The sequence below is a fragment of the Amblyomma americanum genome, chromosome 4, assembly GCF_052857255.1.
Source record: "Amblyomma americanum isolate KBUSLIRL-KWMA chromosome 4, ASM5285725v1, whole genome shotgun sequence".
Lineage (NCBI taxonomy): Eukaryota > Metazoa > Arthropoda > Arachnida > Ixodida > Ixodidae > Amblyomma > Amblyomma americanum.
In genome coordinates, this window is record NC_135500.1 from 95,014,261 (window position 1) to 95,028,771 (window position 14,511).

Consider the following 14,511-nt stretch of genomic DNA (forward strand, 5'->3'; position numbering starts at 1 on the left):
TAGTGTGTGTTGCGCGTGATTAAGAGGTCAAAGAGAGCAAGGAAGAAATGGTTGAAATGGTTCGCTCTCTTCTTTAGGTGGGGCTCGTACACTTGTCTCGTGTCCAGGCAGAACCACGTGACCCCAGGACGAAGAACAGCTCAAGACAAGATCGACGAAGGGCTGAAATTCGAAGTTAGAAACGTCATTAGGTAAATAAAGAAACTTCAGCAACGTTCAAAGTGATAAAGAGTTTCAGCATCAGCCCATATACTATTGCATGTGATAATGCTGCGGTCATGCATGAGACTCCACTGAAACTTGTACGATTCTGAGTGGACGCTGCTGTCTAATTTTGTCACTTTGGGCGCAAACATGAGCATATCCTGAAGTGTTTTGCGGCGAGAAACCACAGCAAATTATTAAGCGCGACCCCGTCACATTTGTAGACAAAATTGTGGCTTGCTTAACAAGTTCACGGGGAAGAGCCTCCTTTTGCGAACTGGTGTGGCCAATCCCCTAACTATCGCAACTCGCTAGCAGGTTTACCTAAAAAGCGAGTGCATAGCGGAGATTTCGGATAAAAGAGAAATTTATAACAACTCTGTGAAGGAGTTGCACTACATAAGCGGTGTTTCCCTACATCATTTTGATTCCGGCGTTCTAATGATTTTAGGAGGATACTTTCTGAAGACCTTTTTCATAAGCTAGACATGGCCAAAAAATGTAATACAGGTGCGGCGATCGCAAATCAGTTGCACAAGCAAAGTGCCGTATCAAGCACTTTTTGTACTGAGACCTCCGAGGCCTGATCAGAGGGCCATTAGGTTCAAGTTAGTGATCACGGGGTCTAGTATGATTCTAAGTTACCACAGTCACGTGTTTGAATCGAGATACTTCATATTAAACTCAAGATTTTTCAGTAATATACGTGTGAATACAGAAAGTATAAACACAACGAATAAATCACTAAATACAGGGTCCCAAAACTCCTATCAACCCATTTCTACACAGGACAAAAATTGGGCAGGAAGTTTACTTTTACCATGGAAGAAGGAGCGAATTTAGGGGAGGCCGTTACGTCACAGTTTTCGAAGCCGGTCATGAGGGCTTCCCCTCGCTAGTTGGCCCAACGTTTTTAAACTTGGCCTCCGTCTTGGCGCGCTTAGCGCCCACCGCACCCAACGTTACGATTGGCTGCGCCATCGGCCAGTAGTCTTAGCGAAAGCGTGTGACTTCCGGCACATTTTGTTGTTACGTGGGTAGCGCAGCTCGGATAGCGAGGACCTCTCTAGTCATTCCTAAGCTTTCCTTCCTCCATGACTTTTACCAATGGCGCTGGTCGCGCCCGTCCCGGATCTGTGGTTGGATTCTGAATAATTTTCGATAATTGCTGCGCTTTTAGGTACCTGTCTTTGCGTATGTTTTGCTTGCAAACAGCTGTACATTATAGTGGTGTGGCGAGACATTACGCAGTTATAATCTTTCTAATGATGAACTGCTCGCATCTGTCCATATTTACCGATCACGTCTTGTGCGCGTGCGCAACCCCTACCGTGCACATCGCGCCGATACTGCACCCTGGATCGGCTACAACATTTCACTGACCGGCTGAGAGCAGGTGTTTTCCTGCTCCCGCCTCAGTACATGTATGCCACGGCCGCTCAATGGAGGCGGTACTGCCTTCGCACGTTCTGTGAACGACAAAACGGGCGTCGCATGTCTTCGCTACTTTTCCTTTTCCCTTCCAGCGGTCTCGGTACAGTGGTCTCGGCACGCGAGGAGAGCTCGAAGCGTGCGTGCGCGCGTAGCGTTCACAGCGCGGCAGCACGGGCCCGGCCATGCGCGTCCCTTGAGTGAATGATTGCGTGTTTCGAGGCGAGAGCACCGGCGTCCGTATTGTGCGCGCTGGAACGCGGGAAGCTACCCGCGGTGCGCGATCGCCCGTGCTTGGTTCCGTGGCCCAGAAGAGCGATGCTGCCCGTTGTGGCATATAGGCGGTGGGGGCAGTTCAATTTTGAAGCGAACAGCTTCACTAGTCTCGTCAACACCGGGCTTTGCGTGAGCCACACTACAGATTTGCCACAGCTGCGCATGCGCGAAACCGAGTGACGTCACGCGGTGCGCGGGTGGTCGCTGCTGCCGTAGCCACCGCGCGCTGACTCCGTCGTCTGACCGTGAAACCGAGTGACGTCACGCGGAGCGCCGGTGGCCGCTGCTGCCGCAGCCGTCGTCGTCGCCGCGCGCTGCCTCCGTCGTCTGACCTTTCGCCATGGAAGGAGAAGACCCAGAAGTGGTAGCGTGGGAGTTAGCTCAAACGCAGCGAAGATATGTAAAGTGCAAGGCTAGACAAGTGGCTGAAACGCCAGAATCACGAGAGGCACGCCTTGCTAAACGCTTTTCGCTTCGAGATATCCAGGCTTAACACTTTAGCTATGCCTCAGCCCAACTTTTTTGAAGCAGAAAGCTTCACTACGCTACCTTCAGGTTCCTACCTACGCTACCTTCACGTATGTGCATATATGACCATGGTGTCGAACCCTTGACCCCTGACCTTTACCCATGATCTTAGTTAACCTGTGACATTGGGTGACATTTGACCTTAAGAATATCCGTTGAGGGTTATGTCAAGCCACGTGATGACATCCGATGGGGGTGTCGTAAGACCATGCCATACACGTCATAGACACGTGGTTGCGTGGGTATATATAGAACGGTTGTCGCGAGCGTGTAGCGGAGCTGCCATGGACGAGCCTCAGACGCTTGGCAAGCGTCCTTGCTTTTCGCTGAATTCCAGGGTTAGCCAAGTTAAGCCACTCCCAATTTTTGAAATTATTTTCCTTGGTTGCCCGCCATCTGACGATTGAAAAACGTGCGATGCGTCATTTCTACCTACGATCCCTTCCTGAATTGCAGCATCACTTTGGCACTGGAGGGGGCTGCATCAAAGTATTTCGTGGTTATCGGTTTATCGGTGTCGCGGCAGCCGAATACTCGCAAGTTCCACATCACGTGACCGCCTTCTGACCGATGACAATCAGACGCTTTCTACCGGCAAAATATTAACCGCGGCTAGCACACGTGAACGCGGCGATTACGAGGTGTGACAGCTAGCTTCCTTTTTTTTTTTGCTTCTTCCGTCCTTACCATTCATTTTAATTCCGTCCAGGAATTATTCACCTCAAAAACTCTCTGTGCCCCCCAATTCTTGGCCAATCCTCCTATGTGGGCATGTGCCATAGTATGTGGACAAGAACAACAACAACGACAGCTGCTGGAAAGTGAACGAAGGCGCGGAGTTTTGTTTTGCCTTCAATTTTTTAACATTAAATCTAATTAATAACACAGTTGTCCACAGGAGTTTTCTGAAGACGTTAGCAGCGAGAATGCAAAATGATCGGTAGTGAGAGCATGGAGCCCCGATCTGAAGTTTGTGATATATGCACTTGCCTACGCGACCTGTAGAATGGACTCAACTGTTATGAAGCAAGGCTGGTCAGCCTTGCTTCATAAACCAGCCCTTGTCCTGTGTGGTTTTCTCTTGTGTATGCGTCTTTCTTGCCTCGTAAAAAATTCAACTGTTTGGAGGAAATGCAGCCTCTTCGTGGCTGGCATCCGTACGTATTCCGATCACAGACTTATGAGGGATACTGTACACATATCGCAGCAAACGTGGTCTTGGGCACACCACATGCAACGAACCATCTTCATCATCCTCAGCCTAACTGCGCGCCCACTGCGCAGGACGAACGCACTTCAGCCACACATCCCTCAAATTCACCCTTCCGTGTTCGCTCTTCCGTGTCTATCGGGCAGTATTTTACGACGTCTCCCCGACATCTTAAAGAATATGCACGTGTAGAATCCGCGAAAGGTCACGTTAACGTTAAGTAGGCTGAAGAAAATTTCATCATCAAAATCATTGGCTCGGGTGTCACGGCCAGTCACCGACGGCGCTGGCTCATGCGAGGCGTAATTAGGGTAATTTATATTCACTCCAAAACCTCGTCTGAAGGCTTTGAGCAGGCGGAATCGGAATCGCCGGCTTGTCACTCGTGAGAATGAACTGTAGACTTGCCCCTACATTCCGCCCTCCTTACAGAGTTGCACTCTGCTTGGACAAAAAAGGACAAAGAAACGAAGGGACGCGAAAGAGGGTAACATCACTGTGAACAGATCAGTGCGATTCGAACGCTACGATTCGAGCAGACAGTCACACGACGAACGAACATTTACCTGGGGTGGGGACGGTGCGCCGGCGTTCGCCACTCGTTCAGCGTTTCACTGTTCCACATGCCTGGCTGGAAATTAATTCAGGACAAGCAATCTGAAAATTGACCAGCTAACGCATTCTGGTTATAGAACGGAGTCTGAAGCTCGCATAGCAAAATAGCAATCAACAGCGCAGCGTTTCGTGAGACAGCCGAGCCTGGAGGCGCAACACAAAGTAGGCAGCAGCGGCATAGGGCTGCTCGTGCGGGAAACAAGTGTCGGAAAGGAAAAAATTTGTCAAAGATTTGCCCGGGCGGGAGGCGAATTAGAGAGAAAAAAGCCACCCCGACCAAAGGTTCGTGTAGTTATGCAAATGGCTTGCACGCAATCCGCGTTGAAAATTGGATGTGCCGCAAGAGCGGCAAAAAGAAAGAGTACAGAAAAAAAAGCAGATAATTGTGGACCGTTCACGACAAATGAACAATTTCATTAGAAAAAAAAAATTAGGAAGTGGCTTACCTCTGGTTAAGCATGGATATGCAAACGAAAAGCTTCAGTTATGCTTGGTTTGACGTCATGGTTATGCTTCGCAGCTTAGCTGGTATTGTATACATTGTTTATTTATAGGCGTATACTTGGTTACTCAACGGCATATATGTTTATGAGTTAGACACAGAAGCGACTGTATTGAACTTCTTTATTTATTATTGTTGTACACATTGTCTTGCAGTTTCTCTACAGCCATAAAGACAGCCCGGTGATCCGAGTAGTAGCAAGCCGCTGTCTCTATGGTTGTTACAGAGTATGTAGAATGCACAGTTTGTCTTTGGTATGCAAGGTCTATAGTGGTCCCCCATTGAGTTCTCTGTTCAGCGGGAGAACTGACCAAGTCCAAGTTAAAGGAATCTTTGAGTGGCACGTCAAGGGAGCTTGAGGTACGGTTAAAGTCACCCGCGACTACACAAAGTTCACCATTCACTTGGCTCGGTATTGCAGTAGCCACCACACGCACAACGTCGTTCACCGTATTGTCAGGCGTCATGTATACCGCCTGCACAACTATGCCAGTTTCTTTCAGTCGAACAGCGCACGATTCACCGCTCGTTGCAGCGACGGTCGGCAGTTGGGTGGCCTCAATCCCGTTCTTCACATAGATACATACGCCGGAACTTTTGGTAGGGCTGACACGACTGGCGTAAGCAACCATGCTAACGTCGGGGATTGAGACAGTTTGTGATCCCGTCGCAACATTAACCTCTGTAAAGAGGACATCGGCACTTGTCAGGAGTCGCTCTCTACAAACGTCAGCCATATGGCAAAGTAACGACCTAACATTAAATAAGGCAATTGTTAGAACTGTCGCGGGGTTTGTTTGCAGCGCTTTACACCGCGCGTAGGCTGTATCCAGGACGTGCTTGTTGAGGCGGGTGTCGAAAATTTAACACTCTAGTCGCACTCGCACTTTCACTAAGTCGTACCACGTGGTCGTTGTAACGGCGAGTCTTGGGATTTTCCTCTCCTGGCTCTCTTGTTTCCTCTTCCTCACTCGCTTGGCTGCTGCTGGCTGAAGATGCGGCCAAGACACACTTTTCGGCTTCTTTCCGACGTCGTTTAGCAAGGCGTATTTCCCGTTGTTCAGGCGTTTCGGCTGCACGTTAAGCTTTGGCTTTGTAATTTTTTTCGCTGTTGTGCAACTCCCAAGCGAGTACTTCTGGATCGGACAAATTTAGTTTCTCAGCTTTTCTGCGTAGTCTAGCAGCAGCCAGACTCTCCATCCCTTCCACGTCGAGTGCGCACGCTTATTCTCTGGCAAGCGCATTATATAGCCTCCTTGCGCATGCACATGACACACATGTGCGGCGATGGCTGCGCCAGCGGCGAGGAGCGACCACCTGCGCGGCGCGTGACGTCACTCGTTTTCGCGCATGCGTATAACCTACCAGTTCGGCTCACGCGCAGCTCGGCTCTGACCCGCGTAGTGTTGCTTTTCGTTTCAAAATAGTGAATCACCACATAAGTTCTAATACTGCTACTGTGGCGCACAACTTGTCGCCTGAAAAGCGATGGTAAGTTCGCGATGGCGCCCAACTTCTCGAAGAGTTCGCTGGCTGCGGCCTTCTCTTCTTTTGACTCGTGCTACGCTCGTGCGCGTGCCAAGCCAAGCGCGCGTGCAGGCGAGTGCGACCGAAAACAAAGCGTTTCGATGGAGGAGAAACGCTGACGCCCGTGTGCTGTACGATGTCAGTGCACGTTAATGATCCCCAGGTGGTCGAAATTATTCCAGAGCCCTCCACCACGGCACCTCTTTCTTATTTCACTCCCTCCTTTGTCTCTTCCCATTTGGCGCGGCAGGCGTCCGCCGATATGTGAGACAGATATTGTGCCATTTCCTTTCCTCAAAAACAAATTTTCATTTTCGTATTCCTTTTCTTTACATTGCGCAATAAGAAGTGAGAGGCAAAGAATTTGCTAAATATACGAGTCGCTCTCGACCAAGGTAGATTTTTTACCCTGCCGCATCAGCCCTGGCCAAGCTTGGCTCCTCCCGGGTATACGTAGCATCTTTTTTCCATACATTTCACAAATAACGTCCGCATGCGGTCAGCCGGCGGAAAATTGGTTTCTGGGGAAAGGAAATGGCGCAGTATCTGTCTCATATATCATTGGACACCTGAACCGCGCCGTAAGGGAAGGGATAGGGGGAGTGAAAGAAGAAAGGAAGAGGTGCCGAGTGGTGGGCTCCAGAATAATTTCGACCACCTGGAGATCTTTAACGTGCACTGACATCGCACAGCACACGGACGCCTTAGCGTTGTTCCTCCATAAAAACGCAGCCGCCGCGGACGGGTTCGAACCCGTAACTCCGGATCAGTAGCCGAGCGTCCAAACCACTGAGCCACCGCGGCGGGTAATAATAATAATTAATAATTTAATAATTGGTTTTTGGTGAAGAAAATGGCGCAGTATCTGTCTCGTATATCGTTGGACACCTGAACTGGGTCGTAAGGGAAGTGATAAAGGAGGGAGTGAAATAAGAAAGGAAGAAAGAGGTGCCGTAGTGGTGGGCTCCAGAATAATGTCGACCACCTGGGGATCTTTAACGCGTACTGACATCGCGCAGCACACGGGCGCCTTAGCGTTTTGGCCGAGGAAATTGAAAATTGGAATTTGGTGAAAAGAAATGGCGCAGTAACTTTATCACATCCCGGCGGGCACCCGAACCGCCCCGTAAGGGAACGGTTAAAGGAGGGATTGAAAGAAAAAAGAAAGGTGTCGTAGTGGAGGGCTCTAGAATAATTTCGACTAGCTGGGGATCTTTGCCGTGCACTGACATCGCAAGGCGCTCTTGTGTTGTGCGATGTCAGTGCACGTTAAAGATCCCCAGCTAGTCGAGATTATTCCAGAACCTTCCACTACGGCACCTCTTTCTTCCTTTCTTCTTTCACTCCCTCCTTTATCCCTTCCCTTACGTAGCGGTTCAGGTGACCGCCGATATGTGAGACAGATACTGCGCCATTTTCTTTATCTAAGACCAATTATTATTATTATTATTATTATTATTATTATTATTATTATTATTATTATTATTATTATTATTATTATTATTATTATTATTATTATTATTCAATTTTCTATAGTGTGTTCTCCGGCTGCATGGTTTCGCGGTTTCGCCCTGGTGCGGTCCCAAAATTGAGAGCTCATTTTTGAAAAGCTGATATGATGTATATTGCGGTAGGGATGAACAACAAGGGTTTAACATCCGAGGAATAATAATAATTAATAATAATAATTGGTTTTGGGGGAAAAGAAATGGCGCAGTATCTGTCTCATATATCATTGGACACCTGAACCGCGCCGTAAGGGAAGGGATAGGGGGAGTGAAAGAAGAAAGGAAGAGGGGCCGAGTGGAGGGCTCCAGAATAATTTCGACCGTCTGGAGATCTTTAACGTGCACTGACATCGCACAGCACACGGACGCCTTCGCGTTTTTCCTGCATAAAAACGCAGCCGCCGCGGTCAGGTTCGAACCCGTAACTCCGAATCAGTAGCCGAGCGTCCTAACCACTGAGCCACCGCGGCGGGTAACAATAATAATTAATAATTTAATAATTGGTTTTTGGTGAAGAAAATGGCGCAGTACCTGTCTCATTTATAGTTGGACACCTGAACTGGGTCGTAAGGAAAGGGGTAAAGGAGGGAGTGAAAGAAGAAAGGAAGAAAGAGGTGCTGTGCTGTAGTGGAGGGCTCCGGAATAATTTCGACCACCTGGGGATCTTTAACGCGTACTGACATCGCGCAGTACACGGGCGCCTTAGCGTTTTGGCCGAGGAAATTGAAAATTGGAATTTGGTGAAACCAAATGGCGCAGTAACTGTATCACATCCCGGCGGACACCCGAACTGCCCCGTAAGGGAACGGTTAAAGGAGGGAGTTAAAGAAAAAAGAAAGAGGTGTCGTAGTGGTGGGCTCCGGAATAATCCCGACCACGGGGGGATCATTAACGTGCACTGACATCCCACAGGCCACGAGCGCCTTTTGCGTTTCGCCTCCATCGAAACGCGGCCGCAACGACCGGGTTCGAACCCGGGAACTACGACCCAGTAACCGCGCGCCCTATAACCACTGAGCCACCACGGCAGGCTGCAAAATAAATGAAGTCATAACCAGCATAACTAGTACACAAGATAACCTACACCAACCATGAAACACTCTTAGATGAAAACCCTTTTCCAATCACTAGCCCCATACGATCTATACCATGTGTATCGGAGAATAAACTTACGCCGTTTAGCAAGGAGACGCATGGTGCCACTTACGAACGTCGCAGCTTGTCTCGATGAAACATTACCGAGGTGCCTTATTGCATCCAATGGTTACCAGCCACTCGAGCACTTGCCACTCATTCTAGCAGCTTGTGCAGACACCTGCACACAACTACGCGATGACGGCGTCCCAGCGCAGTTTGAGCACGGAGCCACTGCGGTTGTCCAATCCCCGCCCAACTTTCGAGCTTCCTTCAGGCTCCCCCTCCGAGGAAGCCGAGGACACCGCTATAGCTATTGCTCTGGCATACGCAGATGCCCTTCACATTGTAGTGATTCAAAAGCCTCCATTCTGAACTATGCCAGGGACGGTTCATCCCCCTGCACATGTCTGCTGCACATGTTCAACTTGCCTCCATCTCGCGCGACGCGCTGATCGAAGAGCTCATCTGGGTGCCTGCGCACACGGGAAATCCAGGCAACGAGGCCGCGGCTCTTTAGCCCAAGGGTTTAGAAAACGGGAACAGGCGTCCCTCGTGGGGGGTTTCTCGAAGGAACGTATGCACTCGTTTGCTGAGCTCACCGCAAACTCCCGCTCTGAGCGCATCCCACGCATCCCTCACTACCGGAGAATTCAATATGACGTCGCCTGCAGACGCGAACGCTGCTGCATATACACCAGCCCATCTCAAAATATAATTCGGAACCCCCATAGCATAGCACAGCATAGAACAGCACAGCACAGAACAGCATGGCTCGAAACGGCATGGCACAGCACAGCATAGCATAGCATGGAAAAACTTTATAATTTTTATAGAGTTCAGATCGAGTGTCATGAGGGCGGACTTCCCAGTCAGGAAAAAACCACTGGAACTAGTTGGACATTCCAATTGGATTTCCCAATTGGAACAAATTGATTCCTTTGTGTTTTCGCCACCCAACCAATTGGACCCAGCTGGATCCAACTGGACCAACCAATTGGACCCATTAGCCCAGCTGCAGTTAGTGCATCGAGAAATATTCACGAAATGTAACAATTAAGTTGTGCAAAATGCGCAATGTGAGAAATATTTCCACAACTTTACACATTATTGATGTGCAAAAGGAAAACTGCTTTGTGGGGACTTCAGGGAGACACTCTGCCATGGTGCCAGTCATGGAATTGAAATTCACATGCTTCTAACAGAAATCAAGGCTAACAGACATGCATACATTCCACGCGAGAAACGCTACACATTCAGGCACTAGTAGCATACATTAGCTCAATATGTACTATCGGGGACAAAAGTGGTATACTCCACGTAGCGGGAGCCGGAGCAACGGAAAACTACGGAAAACTGCATCGTAACGCATCTACAGGCGGCATCTGGGATCGAGAGAGCCAATGCACGGCCGGTCTTGAGGGTGGCGAGCGCTTTTCTTCGCAATGGCAGTGGGGTCTGTTCCCGCTTCCCGCCGCACCTCGGTGGTGTCGCCACTACCTCACCGCTGCCTCAACGCAATGAGTAATAAGACTAGGCTAGAACAAAGGTTTATTGTTAAAGATGAGGGTATTCAACTAGAAGGGAAGATGAGGGTATTCAACTAGAAGCAATAAAACACATAGGAACAAAAATGACAGAAAAATTTACAGAAAGGAATGTTGTACATAATTTATCGAAGGAGGATAGACCGGTTACAGCAATAGCTTCACTTCAGCAAGGAGAATGGGAAAGGGCAGAGAAGAAGGTTCCTAGTGGCACATCAACAGGTCCAGATGGTATCCCGATTATGTGGACAAAGAAGCTAGGACCAAAATCCAAGCAAACGAACCCGACCGCGGCGGCTGCGTTTTTATGGAGGAAAAACGCTAAGGCGCCCGTGTGCTGTGCGATGTCAGTGCACGTTAAAGATCCCCAGGTGGTCGAAATTATTCCGGAGCCCTCCACTACGGCATCTAATTTTTCCTTTCTTCTTTCACTCCCTCTCTTATCCCTTCCCTTACGGCGCGGTTCAGGTGTCCAACGATATATGAGACAGATACTGCGCCATTTCCTTTCCCCAAAAAACCAATTATTATTATTAACAATAATACAGGTAGTGAACAAAATGATACTGGATGAGAAAGTCCCCGATGAATGGCGATTAAGTAGAATGAACATGATATATAAGGGAAAGGGGGACAAAGCAGACGTAAGTAACTATCGCCCCATAACAGTGACGTCTGTGGTTTACAGGGTGGCGATGCAGATTATAAAGGATAGACTGCAGGCTTAGGCGGAGAACGAGGGGGTGCTAGGGGAACTACAAAATGGGTTCCGGAAAAAAAAGGAGGTTGGAGGACAATCTATTTTCATTGACGCAGTGTATAGAGATTGCTGGAAAGGAACACAGGCCCCTATGGCTAGCATTTCTGGATATTAGGGGAGCCTATGGCAACGTTATTCAGGAGTATTTGTGGGACATACTGGGCACATTGGATGTGGAAGATGGAGCAATTAATCTTTTAAAAGATATATATAAAGGTAGCAGAGTGCTCATAAAATGAGAAAAAATGTATCAGGGCCTGTAGAGATACAGCGGGGGCTTAGGCAAGGATGTCCTCTGTACCCTTTGTTGTTCATGTTGTACCTGCAAGGGTTGGAGACCAAGCTAGAGGGGAGCGGACTAGGCTTCAAGCTTTCTTTTTCAAGCAAGGGAAATGGATTAAACAGTCATTACCGGGACTAATATACGCGGATGATATAGTGCTAATGGCTGACAACAAGAAAGACTTGCGGAAGTTGATAGGCATATGCGGCACAGAGGGAGACAGATTAGGTTGCAGGTATAGTAAGGAAAAATCTGCAGTCATGATATTTAATGATGAGGGCGGCGAGCATAGAATACAGGAGTTCATGCTAGAAGTAGTGGATGAGTACAATTATCTTGGGGTGTGGATAAATAAGTGCTGAGTATCTGACAAAGCATGAAAAATATGTAATGAATAAAGCTAGTAGGAATGCAGCTGTCATGAAAAATAGGGCACTGCGGAATTACAATAGGTATGAAGTGGTAAGAGGGATCTGGAAAGGGGTGATGGTCTCTAGCCTGACCTTCGGTAATGCGGTCCTGTGCATGAGACCAGATGTTCAAGCAAGGTTAGAAATTAAACAACGGGGAGTAGGGAGGTTAGCTTTGGGAGCACATGGCAATACACCAAATCAGGGGCTACAGGGTGATATGGGATGGGCGTCTTTCGAGAGCAGAGAGGCTGGCAGTAAGATAGCATTTGAGGAACGATTGAGAAAAATTGGGGCAAAGCAGTGGGCTAGGAAAGTTTTCAGATACCTGTATATAAAGAATGTTGACACGAAATGTAGAAAGCGAACTAGAAAATTGACAAGCAAATATCTGGACAGCAGTAAGGGGGCAAATCAGCAATTATCGGTTAAGAAAAAGGTTAAAGAAACAGAGAGAGCTCTGTGGAAAACAGGGATGCTGACTAAATCGGCGCTGGGAACATACCGGACCTTTAAACATGAAATTGGCAAAGAAAATATCTATGATAATTGTGGGGAAGCTCTGTTGTTTGAGGCCAGGACTGGAGTTTTGCGGACTAAGACGTATAGAGCCAGGTACCACGAGATAGACATGTTGTGCATTGCGTGCGGAGAGGAGGAGGAAACGGCTGAACACCTGATACTTTTCTTTAAAGGGCTTCACCCTACAGTGGAAAGCAGCGGGGCTGATTTACCCAGGGCATAGGGGTTTAAGGATAGCGAAGGGAAAGTAGATTTTAAGCGGGTAGAGGTAACCAAGCGAAGGTTATACGATTGGTGGCTAAAAGCAAGACAGGAGTAAAATTTCACAAGACATGGCTAGGTGGCTTGAGCCACCGCCCGATTTAAAGGGTTAAGCCGTATTCATCCATCCATCCATCCGCCGTTCGCTCCAAAGGAGAACGCGCGCTCGCTCCCAGTTCGGCCTGCGTCAGTGGTAACCGTCAAGCCTTTATATTTTACCTCTTTACGCAAAGTCCGCGTAGTTAGCCCCTTTGCCATGGGAGAAATCTGAAACAGCGGATTAACGTCTGCGCGCTCACTCCCTGAGCCCGACTGTGTATGGTCGAACGTATGCTTCGAGCACTGACGTCAACACGTTCTACCCTTATATTTGGCTAAAAAGCAAGGCTTTCAGCTTCGGTAGTTTGTCTTCCGGCAGGCTCTTTATGAGGGTGTAGAATGATATGCGGCATGTAATACTTGGATGGCAAGTTTCAAAGAGTAAAGAATTCTGCAGAGCAAATATAGCCCCTGAAATTTCAAGCCCATAGAGCTTTGCACAACAGCGGCATTAGCAAGAATTCATGGTGCTACTCAGGAGAACGTGTCATGTCATTCGCGAAAGGAACGGTTATAGACGTAATCCAACCCTGGCTGCAGGAGCAGAGCACGTTTCAAGCCCGCGACATCCAAGATTTCCTCTTGGAAAGGCATTTTGATGTTTCGCGGCGTCTCACGACCGCCCGTCCCACCCCGGGACAACGCTAAAATTAAGTCACTTGTTTACAGTAACTGCAAGCATGAACTAACTGCCAGCAAAGCAAAATTAGGAACTGCGCTCTGTTTTAATAAAATCGGCATTTACGAGCGACCAGACTTATCTGAGAGGCGACGACTACCAGCTTTGCATTACTCTCCTGCATATCTGTAGCCTCGTCATCGCTTTCGATAAATCTCCCGTGAGCAAGAACTTTCCTCACGTAATTCAGGAAACAAAGTAGCACCACAAAAAGTTTCCCGCAACTTGACGGAGCTCCACTAAACCTCACAGCACTGCGCGTTATACCAGCTGGCTTAGCTTACAATGTAAGGAACTAAAAATGAACATTTGCAATGCTTACATGTTAGTAAAAGTCCCTGCATTTATAATAGAGGGCATTGGGGCATTCAAGTGCATAATCTAAGGCCTTTATAATGATATTTAAATCAAATATTTTATGGAGTTTCAAGACACGCCGCATGCTGAATATACGTGGACAACAAAAAATGGCGCTCTTTATGGTATCTGAAGTCACTCATTGGACGTACATACTTTCTGAAACTGCAATACTAAGTACGCGTCAATATCTGTGGCAGCATACAAGCTTGCACTGGTTGCTTCTGTAACGTTGTGTTAACATTAGTCAGGCCAGAATGACGGCAAGGAAGCTTGCGCCCAACTCGAAAATTGTTTATTGGGCTAACTCGTGTCCTCAACCAGAAACCATGCAGTTCGGTGGCGCAGCGATGACACAAGTGCTCGGTCAACTAAGGTCAGAAGGACGGTCGCTCTCAGCCTTGCAAAATTTAAAGGTGACAAGGAACTTGAAACACGCCTAATGCGCTTACGGCAATTTTGAACATGAAGAGAGACTTGCACGCGGCTACAGTCATTCCAGAGAAATCTGCAGAGGTCTCTCGTTTGTCAACAAAAGCGGAAAGGCTGCGGGCCATTGGCTTCGAGCACAGAACAATGCATTACAATGCTTCTTACTTGCTCGCACATTAGTATTTAGCATTATTTGGGATATCGATGCAGGCCTCTCGTTTAAGGA